Source organism: Staurois parvus, unplaced genomic scaffold, assembly GCF_062004578.1.
Source record: "Staurois parvus isolate SC_StPar_1 unplaced genomic scaffold, SC_StPar_1.0 ptg000021l, whole genome shotgun sequence".
Classification (NCBI taxonomy): domain Eukaryota; kingdom Metazoa; phylum Chordata; class Amphibia; order Anura; family Ranidae; genus Staurois; species Staurois parvus.
In genome coordinates, this window is record NW_028317817.1 from 15,693,760 (window position 1) to 15,705,846 (window position 12,087).

Genomic DNA, 12,087 nt, shown 5'->3' on the forward strand with positions numbered 1-12,087 from the left:
CATTCAATAATGCTTAAGGCAGCACAACTATATGATTGGGCCCAAAGACAAAAATCACCTTACAACCTTTCCCTAGGACACAGAAAGATTTAAAACACTTAGAGAAATTACACCTTTCCCCATGGGATAGCACAAAGAAGTTTTATAAACCATAATAATAATACACAGCACACAGTGAACTCAAATCCATCAAATATTTATTGGAAAAATCTTTTTTGGCCACAATGCTACTTAAGGATAAGCTTATGTAGCACTACCCCCTTAGGAGTCGCTAGAGATTTGGGTCCCCCTATAGTCCTGCACAGCCAGGCAGCACACATTTTTCACAGACTTCCATTCCAGAGGCAGTAAGCAGTCCTTGAACTTGTCTTTTAATTTTTATTAGGGGTATTTGAACTTGGATGGGGTAAGAGGTGTATGGGATGCCCAAGGAACAGTAAACTGAGGACAATTTCTTGGCAACTATGTACAATCCCAAAATAGAAAATTCTCTTCTAGAGGAGCTCTCCAGCTTCTCCTGGTGTGCCATCCCAGACCTTAGAAATAGCATCTTCTTTACCCTGCTGTTTTGAGGAATCCTTGGGCAAGGTGATCCAGTGGCTGCTACCAAAATGGCTAACAGTCACAGGGTAGGGAGCTAGTCATGTTTCCCACCCAAATGCTCTCTTCCCTTGTTTGGCCCAGAAGGTGCAAGATTACTCACTCAGTCCTCTCCTGTGAGCTGGTGGGTTGGTAGCTGCTTTCAGTCCTTCTGCTGGGAAAGCTTTTTTCCTGGCTCCACAGGTGGTCTTCACTCTGGAGCCTGATGATGCTGAGTGATCCTTGCTCTGAGGTCCAAAGTTGTAGGTAGGCCACTTCCCACTGGGCACCCTCCCAGGCTCCTACGTCTCCACCTGCTCTCACATCTTCCACCCGAACTCCTCTGCCTCTGAGCAGACACTCTTATGGGCTGTCCTGACCCCATGCCAAGCCTCCTGCCTGGGGATTGGTCAGATCAAGAGTGTAGGCCATCTCCTCCTCACCTCACCCACTGAGTCCTAGAAACTTCTCCAAGTCTCTAGATCAGGGGGAGGTATCAGTGAGCTGATCTGCCAGGCCTCTCAGTTCTGACCTTAATTTCACCCCTCTGACTATCACCCAGGCCACTACTAGAAGGGTGCTAAACTTAGTTAAATAATTCAATAACAGATTAAATACAAATATAGCCATTTTGGCTAAACCATAAGAAGCAAACCAACAATCAAATCAGTGTCCACCTGAAATAAACTGGATGACTGAACCCCCACTAAAAAGGCACCATGACAGAGTCTTTAAGAAAGAGGGGAGGGCTGGTGGGAGCCATGGTCCAGTCCCTCAGGAGCTGTGACAGAGCCGGAGCAGTGGCTTATAAAGGCACAGAAAGTGATGGCTGCAGGTGCCGGCCAAAACTGGCCAGTAAGTTATTGCCATGCAGAACTGCAGCAGAAATATCCAATGGAAAACTGCAATAAGAGAGGGAAGGGAATGAGAGATACCTAGTCCTTTGTGCCATCCCATGGGCTACCTGCTGACTGCTAGGGACCCCAGTATTCTGTCCAAAACCAATGCTGACAATACACTGCTCAAACTTCTGCAAATTTCTGCTACATTTCTCAAAGTTTGAGCCCTTCCCTGTTGGCACCACCTGGTTTGACAAACTTCAACTGAAAAATCAAGGGAACATTGTTGGCTGAATAATGACTGCATCCAATCAGATGCAGCCATGCTTTGGATATTCAGACAGCTGCCACCCTCTGTTGTCTAAATACCTGAACAGGGACTCCATCTTACTGGATGCACAATAGCTGGCAGGATGGATTTTTTTTTTTATTTTAATATGTTATTAAATTTTTCATTTCCATTCCATTAAAATATAAAAATTCAATGTCACTTATTCATTTATTTATATATTCACCCAATATACAACATACAAAATTACATATACAAATCCCCTCCTCCCCTTCCATCCCCCTCCCTTTCACTCAGCACCAATCCTCTTCTTTTTTTTTTTGTTTTTTTTAAGTCCTAGGGTTTTCTATATACGGTACTTTCAATTAGTTTAACCTTCCTAAACTCGTCCCACTTTTTCCACTTCTCACGAAAACCTTCCATTTTATCATCATCTAAACGGTATAATTCCTCCATTCTATATATCTGATCTACTCTCTTAATCCAATCCATTATATTTGGTACTCCCTTTTCCATCCAGAATTTAGGAATTAAGCTTTTTGCTGCGTTCATGTACTGCAATAACCCAGAGTGTCTATATTTTTCTACTGTTAGCTCTGTTGCATGTAAAAGACATATCCCTGGGTCCTTTAATATTTTTATCCCCATTAATTCTTGTACCTGCTGGATTATTTCTTCCCAATATTCTTGGATTTTATAACACTCCCACTAAATGTGACCTACCGTGCCCTGTTCCCCACAACCCCTCCAACATAAAGGTGATTTATCTCTATTTTGTTTGTGTACTATATTTGGTGTCATATACCACCTCGCCAAACATTTATAGTTCATCTCTACATCTTTCATACTTACATTACCGTGTGTTAACTTTTTTTGTTTATCTTCTTCTATCTTAACTCCTAATTCTCTTTCCCATTTCCCCATACAGTTGCAAGAAAAAGTATGTGTCAGTCAGAGTCCTGACCTCAACCCGATTGAAATGCTGTGGCATGACCTTAAGAGAGCGATTCACACCAGACATCCCAAGAATATTGCTACACTGAAACAGTTTTGTGAAGAGGAGTGGTCCAAAATGACTCCAGATCGTTGTGCAGGTCTGATCTGCAACTACAGGAAACGTTTGGTTGAGGTTATTGCTGCCAAAGGAGGGTCAACCAGTTATTAAGTCCAAAGGTTCACATACTTTTTCCTCCCTGCACTGTGAATGTTTACATGTTATGTGCAATTAAACCATGGCAACATCTAATGTTTGTGTAGTATTATGTTCAGCAGACTGTGTTCTTCTATTGTTGTGACTTAGATGACGTTCAGAGCACATTTTATGCCCAATTCATGCAAAACTCCACGGAATCCCAAGGGGTTCACATACTTTTTCTTACAACTGTATATACCGATGCCATGCTTGTTGTTAATTTAGTAAAAATCGTATATATTTTTGAAGTTCCGTGTTTCCCATCCCTCCGTGTGCTAAACAAAAGTTCAAATGGATTCCACTTTTCTTTCCTTCTTAAGGGCCTCGGGAGTTTTTCTATAAAATGTTTCATTTGTAAAGAACGCCACTCATCCACTCTAATAAACAACTTCTTCTTTTTCATTTCCCCTAAGGAGCATATTTCCTCACCATTCATTAGATCTCTTAATTGTGCGTCTCCTTTTTTTACCAATCTCCCTGCAATCTTTTCATTCCCCGACAGGAAGAATTCTGTGTTTACGATAGGCATTAACATTGAGTTAAATTCCCACCCCATCTGTTTGTGCATTGTGTCCCAAACTCTCATAACCATTCTTGTGAATATGCTTGTGCTATCCATCATTCCACGGCAGTGAGGTGGTAACCATATTATCTTACCCAAATGTGCTTTACTTAATATATTTTCAATATTTATCCAACTTTTCCCCTCTGCATTGTGTATCCAATCAAAAATTTGTGCTATTAATACTGAGTTATAATATCTTTTACAATCAGGAACACCTAATCCCCCATTTTCTTTATCTCTAGTTAGAACTTCATAACTTATTCTAGGTTTTCTATTCCTCCATATAAATTTTGTCATGATTTTTTTAATTATCCTAAAATACTGTTCTGGCAGCTTTATTGGAATCATCTGGAATTTATATAAAATTTTTGGACCAATTACCATTTTAATTAAGTTTATTCTTCCTAACCAAGATATGCCACCTATCCCAAATTTTTTCATTTCTTCTTTGAGTTCATTTAATAATGGAATAGAATTTGCCTTGTATAAATTCTTTAGGGATGCTGTTAACTTTATTAAGTTATTAATTTACCACCCTAACTCCTCCCACAGTTTTTACACTACATAGACCGTAATATACCGAAAGTGCAGATTGCTCCCGATTGGTGTGCTATTACTGTGGAACGTTTCGCCGAATGGTTCACGAAATATCGGTGTTTTTATGGTGATATTGGTCCCATAGAAATGAATGGTGGAATGTTCAAAACTAGAGTGGGAGCTGACAAAAGCTAGAGTGTGAGCTGAAAAATCAGGACATGATTTCTAAACTGTCATCACTCCCTCATTTTCAAGCCCACCTACACAAATCTTATATCAAAACGTTCAGCTATCCCTGCTGCCACTAAAAATGTCAATGGCTAAGCCATAGTCCCGATAGTTTTCACAATATGACCATTTGTTTGCAACTCACGCCGCCCATTGACATTCATTGATACTGCACTCTAGCCACCTCAGATTTGAAGGGCAATATCTAAATTGAGACTGTGCCTTCATTTTTAATATTTCAGAGACATACTATGCATCAAAATGTAGCTCTGGGTCTTGTGATTCTCACAATATAAAGCTCTTCGGTGTAGGATTTATAATTTTTAAACTACAAGCGTTTGAAGATGGCAACCGCCAGTAATGTGAGCAAGTTGGAGCAGATGGTTTTTCACCGCACTTCTCTGCCCTTGCTGTAGAGTGAGTTGGCATAGGAACCCAGGTGTGTGAGCAGGCAGCAGAGTGACAAAAGCTAGAGTGTGAGTTGTAGACTACTGGTGGAGGCAAGAACACTTCACACAATTTCCCCAGAAATTGTAGCTTTTCTAGTTCCCAAATATTTTAGTTCTGTTTCCTTCCATGAGAAAGAAAATTCCTTTTGTAAAGCCTCTCTCTCTTTCCTTGGTAGATTTACATTCAAGATTTCCGTTTTAGTTAGATTGATTATTAAATTTGACAACTCCCCATAGTCCTTCAGTGCCCTCATTAAATTGGGTAATGTTATCCTTGGGTTATCTACATAGAACAGCAAATCATCAACATATGCTGCTACTTTATGCTCTATCTCTCCTACACAAATTCCCCTGATATCTATGTTTTTCCTTATTTTTGCCAAAAGGGATTCTAAGGATAAGACAAACAACAAAGGTGATAGTGGACATCTCTGCCAGGTCCCATTATACATCTTAAACTTCTCTGATATTTCCCCATTAACCGTTATATAACCGTTGGCTTACTATACAATTTCTCTATCCATGTTCTCGTTATAGGACCTATTCCCAAAACTTTCAGTGTATCTAAGATATAAGACCTAATCTGTCAAATGCTTTCTCAGCATCTATCGACATTAACAAAACAGAAGATTTTTCTCTTTTACTTTTTTGTATAAGCAACAATGATCTTAATCCAATGTCCCTACCCTCTCTCCCAGGTACAAACCCCACCTGGTCCATATGAATCCACTCCAGCTTTAAGACTTTTTACCTATCTGCTAGCACTTTTGCATGTAGTTTAGTATCTATATTTAATAGGGATATTGGTCTATAACTAGAACACTGTGTACCATCTCTCCCTTCTTTTGGAATTGTTATATGGGCCTGTAGGGATTCCTCTCTTATCTCCATCTCCCCTCCCAGTACGTTCATATATGCACTCAATTTAGGTATCAATTGATCTTTAAATTTTTTATAATATCTCACGGTGTACCCATCCATTCCCGGGCTTTTCCCTGCCTTAGTGCTCTTCAATGACCTTTGGATTTCTTCTTCCAATATTGGTCTCTCCAGGGAAATGAACTGCTCTTCTCTCAATTTCGGTAACTCCGCTTCTTTTAGGTATGTCTGCTTTTTTTTACTTCTCTCTTCCTCTTCTGTTCTGGACCATTGAGGATTAGTATTATATAATTTACTATAATACTCTTTAAACACTTCTGCTATATTTTTAGTAGAATATTTTAGTTCTCCTTTATTATCTCTTATTTTCTCTATATAGTTCTTACCTTTCTTTTTTCTTTGAGCTCTTGTCAAATACTTTCCAGGTCTATCTCCCCACCAATATCTCTCACTAATCGTCTTATTAAATACTCTCCTCTTTTCCTCTTCCATTAAATTATTTAATTCTTGTCGTTTTTCCATAACCTTCTGCTTGGTCTGTCTTGTTATTCTCTTTTTATGCACCTGTTCTAATTCAAACAATTCTCTAAGAAGCGTGTTAATTCTTTCATTCCTTTCCTTTTTTTTTTTCACCCCAATCGCTATTAAGATTCCTCTAATATAGGCCTTATAGGCTTCCCACACAGTCGCCACAGACACCTCCTCAGTCTCATTTCTTTCAAAATATTGTTCTATTTCTCTTTTAATTATCTCCTCTGTCTCATGATCCTGAAGAAGTGTCTCACTTAATCTCCACGTGTTCATCTTTTTATGTTCTTTTCCCCATATCAACCTCATTGTGACAGGTGCGTGATCAGATAGTGTTATAACTTCTATCTTTGCTTTCACCAAAAACTAAATGAATCTGTGATCTAGCAATATATAATCCAATCTTGAATACGTTTCATGTGCGTGAGAATAAAATGTATAGTCTCTATCGTTCAAATTTTTAATTCTCCAACTATCTACCAACTGACACTGTTGTAATGTTTTCCTTAGTACTTTCAAATATTTATTCCCCTGTCTCAGCACATGTGACATCATATCCACCTGTGGTTCCATGCAACAATTAAAATCTCCTGCCACAATTAATTTACCTTTTTTAAAATCCAATAATTTCTTCAATATGTTCTTTAGATAGACCTCTGTTTTTTTATTAGGGCTGTATATATTTGCCAATGTACATTTTACCTCCTGCAATTTCCCCTTTAAAAATAAAAATCTCCCCTCAGGATCCTCCATTTTTTCTTCCAGACAAAACCTTATAATTTTCGCAAACCCAATTGCTACTCCTTTAGCACGTTTAATTGGGGAGTCTGCATAGTACCATACTGGATAATGCTTAGAATACAATTTCACGCTTGTTTCTTACATTAAATGGGTTTCCTGTATAAACACTACCTCAATAAATCTTTTTTGTATCTCTCTAAGTATCTTAAATCTCTTCTCTGGGCAATTTAACCCCTTAACATTATAAGTCATAAAGTTAACCTCCTCCATTACTATATATTTTTCCATTCTTTCTTTCCCTAGGATTCTTCCGGCATCCTCTATCTCCTTTCCTTATGCTGAGTATTACCTTTATCCCTCCCTCCTCCGTGTGAAATCTCTGGTATTCCCCGTACCCTTAGATTACCTCTCCTATCCCGGTTTTCTTGATCCTCCATTTTACATAGCAGCTTTCTTTGTTCTCTTCTCATTTCTATCATCATTTTTTCTAACTTCGAGATGTTTTGGGCATTTTTATTCACTTTCCCCTCTGTCTCTTCCATCCTTAATAGCATTTGCCCCAGATCTTTCTGTATTATTGCTATCTCCTTTTTTATTGATTTTTCAAGACCTTTAAACATATCTGCTATTTCTTTTTTATTTGGCATCTGTAGGTCATTTTCTTGTTCTCCCGTTTCCGCTTTTTCCTTTATCTGTTGACCGCTATTAGCCATTCCCAGTGATAGTCTAGGACTATCTTCCACACTGATTTCCAGTACACTTCCTTCACTTATTTCTTGTTGTCTTTCTGGGGTTAAATTCCCCTTTGGGGGTAAATATTTTTTAATTGTACCTGTTAGGGGACCCTTGGACCCACCTCCTTTGGCCACTTTATTTTTCATGCCGTTCAAAAATATAGTTCCCTTACCCAAGTTCTGGGAAGGGGGGGAAATTTGTTCTTTTTTTATTATTTATAGGGGGTGATTCCCCCTCTGAGTCCACTTCCTCCCAGGTTCTACACAGCCAGGGACACCTGCACCAGTCCCTCTCGCCCTAGGGGAGAACCAGCATCCTCCTCCAGCTGGGAATGCCAGCCAGCTTCTCCCCCTCCCAGAACTCCTTTGTGGCCGGTCACGTGGTCCCCTCTGCGTCCTCCTAGCTCCAGGCCGCCCGCCGCTGCTGGACGGAATTCACCGCCGTCCCGCTGCGGCGCCCACTGGGAGCTCCGTCTGCCTCTCCAGCCGGCTCGTCCCTCGACCTCCGCACTCTGCAGCTCCCTCCAGACTTCCCCTCTCCCAGGTAGGTCTTGTTGATTGGAATCTCTCGGGGGCTTTGGCAGGTCTCCTGAGGCATAGGCGGCTGGCTTAACAGAGAGCTCTCACATCGAGCTCTACCTCACCGCCATGTTCAGGCTCCTCCCTCCTGCGTCTCAATATCTCTAAACCCACAATATAACCAGGAATAACAGCCGGCAGGATGGATTGATCCATCTGTACTGGGTGATGGAATCTATTAGTTTTAGAACAAGAGAAATCTATGCATACTGTATATGGATAGCCAAACTTTATGAAAATCCCCACCCCTTAAAAATTTTATATATTTTGTAATAATCTGCAAAATACAAATGTGATTAGCAGAGAAATCATTCAAGCAACTTTGCCTACAGCAAAATGTGATAGTTTACCGAGAGTGAAATAAATGTATATTTAAGAGTCTGAAAGGGCAAATACTTAAAATGAGCAACTGTTTATTTCCAATTATGCAAACTCTGACCTTATGGAAATAGAAATTCTGCATAATTAAAGTAATTGCAACAGGATCCGATTTTAAAGGCTTCTGAACATTTATGTATTAAAACATGCTGTTGTGCTGCTGCAAGGGATTTTTGTAGGAGTTTTCTGCTGCCAAAGCTTTTTTTCTTTCTAGTAAACATATTTTGACATGTTTACAGCTACTCACAGATACACAGTAGAAATAGTAGTTGGACGCAGACTTAAAGAAGCCTAATTATCAACCTCCCTTCAAAGAGGTCTAATTAAAAAGTAAAATATTGGACCCGATTTAATAAAGGAAATAAACAAGAGCAGGAATAAATCAATACAGTATGTTTAAACTGCAGACCAACATATGCGTGCACTGTGAACACACTTCCTAGTCTGTCCTGTTTTCTAGAAGATTGTACACTGATGTTCAACGTTTGCTTCAGTCATAGTTCACCCTGCATATTGAAATTCCAAATAACATTCCTTTTGAGCCTTTTAATCAAATAAAGTAAAGCATGCATGTGCCAACATTTTAGAAGGAATTGTTACCAGTTTAATAAGTAATATGAAATTAATTTGCACAAAGCAATAGGTAACACCATGTTATCAAAGCAAAAAAAGCAGCACATGTAAATTGTGTAACAGCCATGGCCACAGTGGGCATATCTACACATGTACTCTGAAACTTCCAGCATAGCATGTACCAGTGACAGAACCACCAGGACCGGGCCCTGGTGTAATGCCACTGTGTGTGTGGAGGGGGGGGCTTGGGGGACCAAGAACCCAGACTGTGGCTCCACAGCAGGGTTGCTGGCTGCAGTTGTGAGCAGAGAGTCTTTATTACACTCTCTCTAACAATTTCCAGCACCTACACTGAGAGCAAACCACCTCCACCACTATACCTTTTGGCATGTACTATGGATTTTTGTCTTTTAGGGTTGATTCACACTTGAGCAATCCATTGTGGTGTGTTAACATGTTACACGTGTTGTGTTATCATTATGACTGGCCTGTAATGGACCCAAAACACACATGACCACAACACATTATGTGCATGTTATACTCATCTGTACAGTGTGTTGGTGTGACATTCACAATGAATGTCACTGTGAATACACTGCAACCATATAGAACTGATATTTTCTCATGGTAATGTGCCCATTTTACTGCATGTTACCACAATGAACAAGTGTGAATAGGGCCTCTGTGTTTTTTTAGTCACCATTAATGATATAAACTTGAAGCTTTCTGGTTTTGTTCAATTCACTGTTCTTCTTTTCAAATCTGGTTAAAATTTTGGCCATCTTTGGGTTAATGCGCAAACCAGTATCAAAAAAGGGCATGGGGAGCTGGGCACTGCCATGGGGACATTTACCCAAGCAAAACCTCTTTTTAAATACTGTACAGCAGGAACTGGGTCCTTTTGTTGCAGCTTCAAAGCCAGCATAGAAAAACAACAGTCCTTTAATATAAATGCTTGCGGATACCTTTTGGGCTATATGTGTAGTTGTGGAATGGTGCAAATTTCACAGCAAGTGTAATCAATACACAGTGGCTAGGTGGTTAGCCCTTTTGCAGCACCGCCTTAAAGTTCAGAATTCTTGGCTTCATCTGGTATGGTGGCAGGAGATCAGGAATCTAACTCTTGGATCATGGATCCAATAGTGTGGCCTCTCAGTAGTGATCCTTCTCTTTTCTGATCCAAATCCTGGGGTTCTTGTGTAGATTTGAACATAAAAGACCCCATTTGACACAAACTGCCTGCAGCAGTGGACCTTGAGTCTTCTATATCACTGATAACAACACTGCCCTCAAATGTATCACCTAACCTATGTAAAACCTCCAGGATTGGTAGGGGTGAAACATCCTTCTTGAAGTACACTATATTGCCTAAAGTATTGGGACACCCCCCAAATCATTGGATTCAGGTGTTCCAATCACCTTCATGGCCACAGGTGTATAAAATCAAGCACCTAGGCATGCAGACTGCTTCTACAAACATCAGAGAAATAATGGGTCGCTCTCCGGAGCTCAGTGAATTCAAGCGAGTTACCGTGATAGGTTGTAACCTGTGCATCTGTGAAATTTCCTTGCTACTAAATATACCACGGTCAACTTTTAGTGGTATTATAACAAAGTGGAAGCAACTGGGAACAACAGCAATTCAGTCATGAAGTAGTAAGCAACGTAAAATGACAGAGCTGGGTCAGCACATGCTGAAGTGCACAGTGCGCAAAAGTCACCAACTGTCTGCAGAGTCAATAGCTAAAAGCTTCCAATCTTTGTGTGGCCTTCAGCTTAGCACAACAGTGCGCAGAGAGCTTCATGGAATGGGTTTCCATGGCTGAGCAGCTGCATCCAAGTCTTACATCACCAAGTGCAATGCAAAGCAATGAAGATCAGATTCCAGATGGGTTTGGAAGCCCTTAAAAGTTGGAACGATACTGTAGTTGGTAGACAAGGGGGGCGGTATAGTTGTATTGGATAAGCAGGTCTATCAACAGGAAATGTATTGTCTGTTATCAGGTAGGGACACTTATGCCCCTTTGAAGGGCAACCCTACCACCAAATATAGAAAAGAATTTCATAATTTGGTTGAAGAGGGTTATAAAAATAGAATCATAAATAAAAAAGAGAGAATTTTTTTGTTACCTATAGCTCCGCGTGTACCTATAATATATTATTTACCAAAAGTCCATAAGAACCCCACTAATCCTCCGGGCAGACCCATCATTAGCTGGATCGATTCAGTGTTGGTAAATATATCGATCAATTTCTGCAGCCCCTAGTAGTGGCTATTCCATCCTTTCTTAAGGATACTACCCAAGTTATTAATATTCTTGGGGATAATAAGTGGAAACAATCATATTTTCGGGCAACGGCAGATGTAGACTTTCTCTACACTATTATTTCCCATTCCCATTCCCATGGGAGGGAAGTAGTTGAATATTTTTTGAGTAGGGAACATTCGTGTTTGGAGATACATAGTATTTGCAGAATAGAGGAGTGGCTATGGGTGGCAAATTTGCTCCCAGCATGGCCAATCTTTTTATGGTTAGATGGGAGAAGGAAGTCATTTACGCACAGAGCCATCCACATTTAATACTTTGGAAAAGATATATCGATGATGTCCTCTTTATATGGGAAGGGGAGGATGTTACAGTGGATGAGTTTATCTCCTCGTTAGATGCTAACAACAAGGGAATTGTTCTTCAACATGAATACAATAGGGAAGAGATACATTTTCTTGACCTTAAGATAAAAGTGGAAGGTGACAGGTTGGTCACCTCAACCTACTTTAAAAAAACTGAAAGGAATAGTTTCATTGGTTCTAAGAGTTGTCACCATTCCTCTTGGCTTAGGTCTGTGCCTAAGAGTCAGTTCCTCAGACTTAAAAGAAACTAATCATACTGACTTCATATTAGAAGCTGGTCGGTTGAAATCACAATTTCTTGAAAAAGGCTATGATCCTAATGTACTAGAATAAGCCTTAAGGGAAGCTGATGCTAGAAACAGAGC

The 12,087-nt window shown here is 39.9% G+C and overlaps 1 long non-coding RNA gene across 1 annotated transcript in view; it reads left to right on the forward strand.

The window, feature by feature from the left end:
- Window positions 1-2,953, forward strand: part of LOC149472250 (uncharacterized) — an 82,079-nt gene extending 79,126 nt beyond the window's left edge. The window contains exon 2 of the long non-coding RNA XR_016315202.1: window positions 2,636-2,953. This is a non-coding gene — a long non-coding RNA (uncharacterized LOC149472250). The remainder of the gene's footprint in view (window positions 1-2,635) is intronic.
- Window positions 2,954-12,087: the final 9,134 nt, after the last annotated feature.